Raw genomic sequence first — 12,180 nt, forward strand, 5'->3', positions numbered from 1 at the left:
CCAAAATGCTCAGTAGTCAGAGACAGGAAATCAAGTCAGGGATTGAAATTTAAGAGAAAGAAAACCCAAATAGTTCTTCTCTCTTATAGCAGAAGGTTGCAGTTTGCTCAGAAGAAGATATTATGCTTCCATTTCAAGATCATAATCTAAAGTGGTCCTGTGTGAACATGAGAAAGGTAACTGAAACATTTGCAACTGAAGTCACATATATGTCAGCCCATTTGTATCCATCCTCCTAATCAGTTCTTTAAGCATTTAATTACAGCTGTTGTTCCACAGATGCGATAACACTAGACAGGAATCTACGGCAGTTTGCATCAGCTAAGGATCTGCTTGTGCAAGGGATTCAGAAACAGTCAGATACCTGCAAGTTTTCATCTTCTGGAAGCACAGAGGCAGAAGTATCTTCAGGTTTATTAAGGATTTTCAAACAGGTTCTAAAATGCTGTGATACTTTGTTAGCATTGCAAACAAAAGGAAGACATAGCTGGCTTGCAAATTAGTGATAAACATACATTTCAGTGGAAAGATGTCTATGTACACATGCTGATGGTCTGCCAATGCTGTGGGCCTTTCAGGAGAAAACATTTGAAAAAGTACATTTATAAAAAGCACAGTCTCTAATCAAGAGTTTTTTAAATTTATTCTGTCATTTCACATTCTGTTGAGTGTGAAGATACTTGTAGGTTAATATTTCTGCCTGTTTGATTCCCATGCAGGTTTGTACATCAGAATTTGTTACTACTGAAAATGTGATGCTCGAAATTCAAATTTATGGCAACAGTTCTGGTTTTCTGCACTCAGTATGGGATACATCTTGTGGCAAATCACACCCAGCCTTAGCAAGAAGCAAGAGAGAATATTTTCTTGTAATTTCAGTTTAACTATAATATAGAGAAAAGAAAGAATGTATCTAAGAAGAGCAAACAGACCAGCTCTACTTGAGACTTCTCCTTTTCCAAATATCACTGAAATAGAAAAGAGACACCTTTTCCAGGTTAGCTATCTCCAGTGAAACAGGGATGGTTTATATTCAGAAATTCTGTAAGGCTATAGAAAATATCACTGCTGGTGCTCAGTGCCTGATTTTGGACCAGAAAGGAAATCAATATATGATTTCAACTGAGGATGTATTACATTGCTCAAGCCCTTCAGAAACAGCCACCTAGGTGAAGGAATTTCCAGCTTACAAGCCAAATGATCCAAAACCATTGGTCCTGGAAAGCTTCAGGAAACTTAACAGATCTGAAATAGCTCATCAGAAGCCAGAAATGACTGTTTTCCCTAACAAACTATGCCACTCCTTTGTTGGAAAAAAAAATGAGCAAAAACCCCTATATTTTTGTCAAACACAGAAGATTCACAGGAATGGAAAATTTATCACCCTTTCCCTTGCATTTAATAGTACTTGCATTTTATTCTTTTTTTTTTTTCAATATGTAAAAATATATTGTACAAAAGAGGGATTGTCAATAGAACATGGCAAGACAACTTATAACAGCCCACCTCAGTGGTGAAATGCAAACAGGATCCCAACATAATGTATATTTAACACTAACGAGGACAATAAAGCCTATTTACATCGTATTAGCAAATTTCTCAGCTCTGGCAGCCAGAAGAGCAGTCCACAATGCCAGCTGGAGTTCGTCAGCACAGGATCCTCTCTGTGCAAAACTGAGAAGCACAGTGACTCCACCATTACAGCAGAAGCTGTGAGGAACCAAGAAGACAGTGTGAAAAAGGCAAAAGGGTAGAAAAAGAGATATCCAAGAATCTCCAGGAAACTTCTCTGTTTCTGTTCTGTTTGCACTGAGACACTGGTTGCACCACTGGAGCTTTGCTTTCTCCCTGGTAAGAAGAAATGCACTTGCCAACCACAAGGTAAAACTGTGAGAATTAATTGGCACCTGTTACTGCTTGTCAGCACGAGCATATCTAGCAGAAATGCTAGTGATGTAGTTAAGGTAAGCATCTGCCAGGCAAGTCTGAGATTCTCTCTTCTACAATTTGACAGATGTCTTTAATCAGGAAATAATATGACTTCCCTAGTAGCACTGCAGTCACTTTCTCTCTCTACTAAGAGTCTTTTTTCATGGATTTGTTCCACCCAGCAGCACATCATCACAGCTGGGTATATTTACCCTCTCTTAACATTTCCCTCAACTTGATGATTTTAGACACAAAATGAAAACAAAAAGTACACTACCGAAAGATCAGGAACTGAACTGAATTTGGGAGCCACAACAAGAAAAGAGGAGACTAAGACCAGGTCACAAGAAGGCTGCCTTGGCCTTCCACAAAGCAATTCATAAGTACTCTTTAGAAATATGTAATAGCTTGGCCTTGCTGGTGCTCACAGCTGCTTGTAGTAGGTCCCATAGCCTTGCAAAGAGCCCTAAGTGCAGAGATAAGTTAGAACTCCTAGGAAAGAGAAGTAACTCCTGGGAAATAGGCTGTAACATGATGTGCGGAAGAGACAGTAGTTGGCAGTGCCACTGGTGAAGCTTGTCGTGTCACAAGGGAAAATCTTTACAGGACAAGTTTTCCAGCAAGAATCTGGAGCAATGGCAATGTGGCTCCCCAAAACTTCCTCTGAAAGATATCCAGCAAAAGAAACACCCATAGTGAATCTATGCATTTAATCTCATCATTCAAAATCAATTCTTAAATTGGTCTTTTTTTCATTTTCAGTTAAAGCTGAAGGGAGATGGGGATGTCTGAATCAGTGATTACTTTGTCCATTCTAATACAGTGTTTTTCTTTCTGAATGCTGGTAATGGCCACACGGTAGAATTCTGCTAAAGAGTTGTTCGACACTAGCGCACAATATGAAAGTATGCCTGCATCTGTTCAAGCTTCTGCACTGACTGCAGTTACTGCAGAGCTTCTGCTGCAATGCCAGTGCATTATATTGGAGACTGTCCACTGGTGAGAGAAATAAAGCAGTATGAGAGCAAGCGCAGAGCCGTTGAGAAAATGCTGCAGAGTAGCAGCCAGGCTGTATCCCTGCGGCACAAAGGCACCCACAGCAAGACAGCATGTAAGTAATACCACAGGAAAGACACAAAGCGATATCAGTATTACACATTCTAGAGCCAGATGTGTACTTACAACTGAGATGCTGCCACATACCCATGGCAAGTACTGGAATCCATTTCACATACATTTCTGAAGTTTCACATTTGCCCTACACAGGCCTCAGAAATTCAGTTCTCTGTGTGTTAGTGTTCAGCCAGAAAGCTGGTCACAACCTCAGCACCTTTGCTATTCAGGGTGAGCTCAGGAGCTGGCAAAGAGGAGCTGAGAAGCTGGCAAATGCTGCCAGAGAGCTGAGGGCAGTCAGAACACTGTGTGCTTTTTCAGCACTACCTCTCTGTCCCCAGCAGGACACTAGTACCAGCAGCAGAGAAGAAACTGGCATAAAAAAGGTTGTTGTATCAGCTATTTCTATTTATTTATTTATTTATTTTTGCAGTAAGCAGAAGGGACAGAGAATCTACTCCCATATGATATTCCCACTTCTGATGTCAACAGTGTAAGATCTAGGACCTGTAATAGACCTGCAGGCAATAATGTGCTCATGCACTTTCCGCACTTGTGCAAAGCAACCTGGACTCAGACCCACAATCCTTATGAGCTCTCCCCAGAGCAGCAGTAAGAGCTCTGCTGTACACTGTACTGTCATGCAGAAAGCAGACCTCTGTTCCTTATTTCTCAGAGTGCCAAAAAGTATGTTAGCACTGCTTTTTCAAGGTATGTGGTTCATTCAAACTGGCTGGTGATAATGAAACTGTAAGGTAAGGACAAAAATAAAACAAGAATATAGTGGTTTTTGGATTCTGAAATTTATTTCCTGCAGAGGAGAGCATTGCCAGCTTTCTTAAGAAATGTTATCAGCAGGAAGTTCCTGACCCATCATGCTCTGTTAACATAAATAAACAATGTTTTTGTATTTTAGGAGAATGTGAACAACAAAATTATACATTCATTCAATCTGTCATACTTCTTTCATGTCTCCATAGCAACTTTCATGGATTTATAAGGCGAAGATCACAGAACCACAGAATTGTTTGAGCTGGAAAAGACCTTTATAGGTCATCTAGTTGTAGACCTTTATATGTCACCTAGTCTACCTCCGCAGCAATGAAAAGAGACACAGCTTGATCAGGGTGTTCAGAGCCCTGTCCAGCCACTCCAGGGACAGGGCATCCACCACTCCAGACAACCTGTTCCAGTGCCTCACCACACGTATTGTAAAATACTATTTCCTTTTGTCCAGTCTAAATCTCCCCTCTTTTAGTTTAAAACCATTTCCCCTTGTCCTGTCACAAACAGACCCTGCTAAAGAGTCTGTCTTCTTAGTTATATCTCCCTTTTAGACACTGAGAGGCCTCTGTCAAATCTCCAGTGCTCCTTATAAAATTCTTCTGCAGGCAGAATCTAGAATTGCAGCTTTAAATTTTGTTGCTGCATTTTCAGACAGTGGAGCTATGGACAATAAAACTATTACAAAGGCATAAGACAGTACACTGAGCAAAAAAGAGGCTAAGAGAAACAGATCATGTATCTATCCAGTAAGCTGCATTATCTGGAGCTCAGGTACATCATGTTTATGGATCACCTTCTACATCCTCTCAGCTGCACACATTAACACATGCCTGCCCCATCTACATAACTTCTGACTGCAAAAGAAGCAATGATTTCTTCCTTCTCCATGTTTCATTTGACATATGCTTACCTTCCCAAATAGCATACCTCAGATGTACAGGTGACAGGTGAATTAAACCAAGACACCAGATCGCTTGAGCACATCTACTCCATTTCAGTACAAAACTGTGAATAAGTTCCCAATAGTAGTAGATCACATACTGCAATAAAATTGCAGAAATGTAAAGAAATTCTTTACTCAGAGGGTGGTGAGGTACTAACACGTGCTGCCCAGAGAAGCTGTGGGTGCCCCATTCCTGGAGGCCTACATGGTCAGGTTGGATGGGCTCCAGGCAGCTGAGCTTGTGGGTAGCAGTCAATTCACAGCAGGGTGTTGGAACTGGTCCCTTTCAACTCAAGCTGTTCCACAACTCTATGAAATAAGTACTACTGCAGCTCAAGAAGTACCTCTGAACTCCAGGCAGTTGAACAGACATATCTGCACTAAGCACAACTAAGCTGGATCTGCTGCTCTTATGTGGAAATTCTAAGAGATACCAAGGCACACAGAAAAATGCCCATTATATTCCCCTGGAAACAGCTTACAGTACAGCAATGATTTCAGTAACTGGTTCATCGCCACAACTAAGATTCATTGTAAGACAACACAGTTCAGTACAGCAAACTGTGGTTTACATGTGTATAGCAAATACCTAAAGTCAGTTCTTTTGTTTTTCACAGCTCAAAGTATCATGATCACAAAGATAGGCAGCACCTTTTAAAAAGTGGACTACCAAAATAAAATCACTGGTATAAGAAGGGAGTAATTTTCACAGTTCAGAGAGCAGAAATACATGCATGGGAATATATTTCTTAGAACTAAGCACACCTGATGCTTTCAGTAAGTTCATGCAGGTGAAGAGGCATCCTAATTGTGTCCTAGACAGATAGCTGCATACACTTGCCAACTACAGGCAGAGAGCATAGTTTAATTCTGCCTCATCCTGTTCAGAAAGACAGACCACAGCTGTGTTCCACAGGTGATGGAAGTCACCCCAGTGTCCACAGAAGCTGGCTGCCTACAAATCCACAGCCACCCCACTGGAACCTGTTTTCTCCTGACTGAATCAATTTTGCAGTATATAGCTGTCATAAGGCAGCCTGTACAGTCCTTGACACGTGCTCAGGGGCTTTCCAACTACTGTAAAGTAATTGGAGGTTTCTGCCTGCCATCTGCAAAATGAGCAGAAAGGGGATGTGGAAAGAGCAAAACCAGAGAGAGAAATAAAGCAGGTATAGTTTTCAGCTGGTGTTAACAAACAGATCTGCTTCCACTTCACCAGATGTCATCCTAAGTGAAGCTCTATGCTGTCCCTGCTGCTGAAAAGCCCATATCCTTTCTTCTGTTTTATTAAAAACATTTACATCATTGTCATGTGCTGATCTGTTTTCTGCCAGTTTTTATCCCAGAGATACCACATTTCAACACAAGATATCTGCATATTTTGTAAAGTATATTTAAGGGAAATATTGGAAAAAAAAAAAAAAAGTAAAAAAAAAAAAAAGTGTTCAAATGTGTAGGATTTCTCTTCCATTTGAAATAAATATTCAAGTTCCAATTGAAATGCAAAGTGTTTTTAAGAACAGTCACTTTACACAGCAGGTGAAAATAACAGCTTTTCTTCCGTTCTTCCTTGCCATGTTTTCCATAATAGCAACCTTAAAATTTATCTTGGATTTTAATATTTAAATTTCTTGTAGTCTGAGTGGAATTTTTAAGCACGTACGATCATTTACGGGAATCTACTAATTAAATTAATTAGAACATTTATATTCAATACGCAATCTACTATAAATTATTATATAGTGGTAAAAAAGAAAATAAGCAATAGCAAATACAGATTAGGTGAGTTTTTTCCAGTGTCTAAATTCAAACATCAGAATGAACAATAAAAATATAGCACTAGCCTCTTCATGTCGTTTACTTAATTGGCCAGATCATCTGACCTATCCACATGCTCTGTCCTCTGTACAGACAATTACTGCAGTAACATCTTCATTAAAGCCGTACAGTTTTATCTTTTGAGGACATACAGAATAAGTTGATCTGTATTCTTTTACATCCTTCAGATCTGTACTTAGCTATAAAAGAAGAAACACAGCAACAGATAGAATTCTAAATACTTCATTGCCTTAGTCTGCATTATGATCTTCGCAGTGTGACTTAGTCTGAGGAAAGAAATAATTTCTAAAAAATTCTAATCTCAAATGTAATCATTTCTTGCTCTAAAATGCCATGTTTGAATCAGTTTCCATGGGCAACATGCAAGTAGAAATCTTACACTGAGGCTGTTGGTTTGAAGTATGTCAATATACTGTGGTAGACTTGAGCTGTCTTAATGCAGCTTCAAATCTGGAGAAGATCCCAGATTAGCTGGGACAAAAAGGTTGGTGACAGGCAGAAATTCCTGGCATTTGTAACAGTACCACCTATAGGTTATGGGGACACTCAGTGTTCTCAGCTTCTTCAGTTACCTGCTTATGATGATATCTGATATTTTTGTAGCTTTAAAAAATATCTTAAATTAACTTATGCTCACAGAAAGCAAGTAAACAAGGAAGGCATTACAACAAAAACAGCACCTCTACCAACAACTTCAGACACTGCTTTTGCTCATAGGTAGGTCCCAGTTATGCTACAGGCTTTACAGCTTTTTTCCAGCAAAAAAGCATGGCCTATGCCGAGTCATTTAATCCACTTGTGCTCAGATTTCATCCCTCTCTATACCACATCAGTAGCAGGGTGGATTACAGGACTAGGATCACAGTTTCCACAACATTTTTTTTTTTTTTTTTTGCAAAATGCAAATGTTCTTAATGAGCAGGGAGCATAACTTTTTTCTTAGCAAACATACCATAGCGCCCAGAGCTGACCTTTATCCATAGGGACAGGTAGGAAAACTCCCTCTGATCTTACTGACACAGGATCAAGCAAAACAGCAGAAGTGATGGGATTTAAAGCTAACCATTGATACAGTCTGCCCATCAATAATCTAATTTCTAAAACAATCTTAACAATGTCAAAATTCTTCTCATAAGCCACTGATCATTCAAATTTTTCTTCCATGATTCTTGAGTCTTCTGCATTAAAAAAAGACAACTGGAGTTGATAGCATGGTGCTATCCAGATTTCAGAATTACCAGCTCAAAATGGAACAGCAGTGTTTGACATATTTGTAAAGATAAACTTGTACAGAAACTTTGATCTTGTAATGGTTTTACATTTCATTAGTATGAAATTAGTTTGAATCTATATAAGACAATCAATATTAAACAACCATAATGCAATAGCCTACTGTTAAAACCATTATTCCCTTTGTTTTAAGCACTATTTTAACTGATTCATAAGGATACATAAAAGCTTTGCCTACTTTAGGGAGTCTTTTCCAAAAACACCTCCTTTATGGCTAGGAGTATTCAGGCACAGGCATTCAAATCCTGGCAGTATATTGCCGGCAGTCCAAACACAACTACTAACCCTGTTCCGGTTTTCACTATGCAAAGCCAGGTGACCTACCCACATTGGAACTGCCAATCCAATTAGAAACAGTGGAACTCAACCAGGTTCTCAATTACAAGTTATAATACAGCAAGGGTGTCTGAGACTTAAAAGATGGCTGCTGAAATTCAGAAAGCAAAAATGCACAATAACATAGCATAATTCATCATGCTGAATTACACCCATCTTTGCACCCATGGAAGGTGTGAAAAAAGGAATGAGTGAAAATATACCTATATTTTAACTAACAAGATCTTAAACACATGAATGGAAGCATTTTGACCTGTATGCAGGTTGGGTGCAAATGTGGAAGCTGAGAAATTATTTACACAGATTCCAGTGATAACAAGCACCATAACAGCATGCCACCTGCTTCCTAGATGATTCATCCTTAATTCTTAGCTCTACATGATAAAAACATGACAGCATCCAAAAAGGAAAATTTTGTCCTTGTCTTTAAGAATAAGTTACTGTTTGTATCTTAAGCTTCTACACTGCCAGTAATAATTTACTGCTAAATTTGCATTGCAATTGTCCATCGTGAAGTCACATCCAAAACATGAAATATATATGAATACAGGTGAGGTTTTAAATTGTATTGAATTTTGGAAGTCTCTAGGTAAATGCAGAAGTGTAAATATTTTTCACCGTTTGTTAATGGCAATGCATAACAGGATTTTAGATGTGGAAAAGTACCTTGAATTGAAGGTAGGGTGTATGGAGACTGAGAAATTGCAGTGGGTTTTGCAAGATCTCATTTTTCATTCTTCATTTATGCAGAATATGTCACTCATTCTGAAGTTGTGTAGTCTGCTGGACAGTAAATAAGCCATATTTTGAATATTCATTAATCTGTGAATAACATTTTCTGCGTCCCAGTTTTTTAGCTGCCATGTGAGATGATAATACCCAGAATAAACCATTTTTACATCTTTTCCTTAAAGTGTGCATAGGCTGTGATAGCATCCACAAATCAGTTGTGTCTTCTATTTATGATCTGATTAAGTCATATTCTAGCTGCTCCATGCCAATGCAAGCATCAGTAAATGATTTACAAGAGCTCTGAATAGGTAAGATTTGTTAAATATACATTTTTCAAAAGGGAAAAAAATTCATCACACGTCTTAGGACAGACAACAACAGGATCACAGAATGATCAAGGTTGGAAAAGCTGTCTTTATCTTAACCTGTGAGTTCTCTTATCTTTCTGATTCTTTCCCCCATCACAGCTCAGGAGAGTGGGGAAATGAGTGAGTGGCTGTGACAGTGGCTGTAACTCTGCCTACTTTCCAGGGTTAATCCATAAGGGAGACAATAGGAAAAACACCCACAGCTGCTCTTTTTTAAGATGCTAGAAGCATCTCCTGCTTTTCACCAAGAATATGAGGCACTGTCTAGTGGTGGTGATGTCAGAAAAATGGTTTCAAGTTCACACAGCCTCCTGACCACCCAGACATTTACTTTCATTTCCAGTCGACTGGTACCAAACTATAATCTGTCTGTGCATCAGTTCTGCCACAAACTACTCTGATTCAGTATTTTTGTTTGTTTGTTTGTTTCAGCATCAGTGTAACTGGTGTCTTTTACTAAGATAATCCAGCAGCACAATCAATTCTCATGATCACCACCCTATTTCTGTTAGCAGAAAATGAAGAAATTAAAAGCCTTTGCTCCTGAGCAGTTTCAATTTCAACTTCAAGCTTATCTTACCACAGCACAACTAGTCTGAAGGATAATGCAGCTTTAAATTACTGAGGAAATTGGAAAGAACTACCATGCTTAATGCAAAACAGCATTTTGCTCTTGTAATTTGCTCTTGTAATAGACGTTGTCCTAATCTTTTGGAGTAGCTGATAAAGTTTCTACTTCTTTGACAAAGAGAATTGTTTTGTGAAGTTGGTGCTCTTTCAGTTCACTTTAACAAATGAAACTGATTCTGTCAAACAGAGCAAAATAAACAACTAGAATTGCAAATTAGTGTTTCCCTCTCTTGTACTGTAGGGACATCAGTGGAAAAAAAACAACAAACAAACAAAAAAACCAAACCAACAAAGACAACATTTTAAAATAATGACATTTTCAAAAGGTTATTGTATCCTGAATATTTTATCAGCAATAAATTTTACAATCATCACGAAATTTGAAACTGAAAAACCAGACCTAAAACAATGACCCTAAACCAAATCTATTGACAGCAAAACAATTGCTGACCTGACACAGGAAAGTGGACAAAAATTACCTCCAGAGGACTGCAAGGCTGGCAGCAGATGCACTACCCATATAAGCTGACAAAGCTACCAAAGTTTTGAAATGAAGCTGGTTACACTTCTTTGTCACTGATCTTTGCATAAATTGTAGTATCTCCCTTTTCCACTCCTTTTTTCTTCCTTGCCTACTTGAGCTGTATATCTGCCTGGGTAAAATTGGGGTTATTTGTATGCAGAGTACATATACATCATTAAGATGGCTCAGTCAAGACTATGGGCTTGACATTCCCTAGACACTAGTGCTGAGGAGATTTACCTACATTTTGAGATACAAAATTAAATGAAACCTTTCCCCAACCAAACTACCCAAGGAGAAGCCTAAAAGTTCTCACATTCCTCATTACATGAGCTTTATAGCCTCATGAAAACTGCATGCAAACCAATAAAACTGAAGGTATGATGACACATAGGACAGTCAAGCTCTGTTAAAACAGCTCAGATGATGCAGTATGATGATCTCTCATTGTTTCTTGAGATCTCTTCTCTGTAATAGATTCTGATGACTCAGATGCTCTGTGTGAAAACAGTCAGGAACCCAAATGATCAGCATGTTAAATAACTGCAGAAGGACTTCTATAGTTTAGGGCATGGAAATGGTAATCATAAATAGTAATTCTGACAATATGCTCTAGAGTAACTTCAGAGATGCTACACGTTTCTCAGTTTGACAGTTAATGTCACTTGGCCAAGTCGAATATTTTCTCGGCAGAGTTTTAGTGGTTTCAGTATGACTTCAGAAATGATTTCTGCATGAATAGACAGCTATTCTGTTCAAAACCATGCAGAATAAGTCACTCTGGAAAACTTTCTAACTGAAGCTACTAAAATGTGGGTTTCTGACATCTCGAAGACTTATCTGTTCAGCGACAGAAATCATGCTGGCCTAGTTAACATTTGGAGGCAAGGTCTGTTGAGAAGGATCTCACACAATGTGGAGGAGGTCCAAAGGTAGAGAATAAGATCATACTGCTCACAGTCAACTCTCAAATGGACAGTGTGTATATAAGCAAACTACTCTCTGCTTTTTACACAAAAATTCCTCTGCTATCTCAGAACTGTTTTCAGCATCATACATGTTAGCAGATTTTCTGTTGTCTCTAAAAGATTTACGAGATAAATAAATCATACTTTCCGAATCTGATCACTTTGTATCTTATAGAGTTTTTAGGTTCACTGTGTTTTTAACAGACTCTGTGGAAGATACTTCTCTCTGGAGGTCAGTGACAAGTTAGCTGGCCAACTCCATTTCATTCAGGATATTGATGGGGCTGACAACCATTACAGTGCTCCTTACTACATAAGGTAGGAAATGAAGAAGATAGCAGCATAAATACAGAATGTGTGAACTCTCTATTTGTGTAAATCGTAAAACATCAGGCTTGGTTTTCCCTGTGGTGTCAACAGTGAAACTTCTTTAATGTAACTTCTGCTTTAAAAAGACCAGAAATGCTACAATAACTACATGCAAAGGAGAAAAACATCCTTTTCCTCCCCCACCCCCCCACCCCCTTTTTTTTTTTCCACAGCAAATATATCAAGGAAAATTCTTTGTGATCTGTGAATTTAATTATATAACATTGCTTAATTTAATAACCCATTAAAATCCATTATCTATAGCTCTTGAAAAGGGAAATGATCAACTGTACTTGCTCAGGGAAAGGCATTCAGGCAGTCATTACGGAGTTAGCTGCTATAAGACTCAGTAAA

At 38.6% G+C, this 12,180-nt stretch overlaps 1 protein-coding gene across 2 annotated transcripts in view; it reads right to left on the reverse strand.

Annotated features, from left to right (window-relative positions):
- The window catches only part of SH3GL2 (SH3 domain containing GRB2 like 2, endophilin A1), an 82,561-nt gene that overhangs the window by 21,363 nt on the left and 49,018 nt on the right, over positions 1-12,180 (reverse strand). The gene's annotated exons all lie outside the window — the stretch shown is intronic.

This window comes from Coturnix japonica, chromosome Z, assembly GCF_054131305.1.
Source record: "Coturnix japonica strain WE chromosome Z, WE-NBRP24, whole genome shotgun sequence".
NCBI classification, from domain to species: Eukaryota; Metazoa; Chordata; class Aves; order Galliformes; family Phasianidae; genus Coturnix; species Coturnix japonica.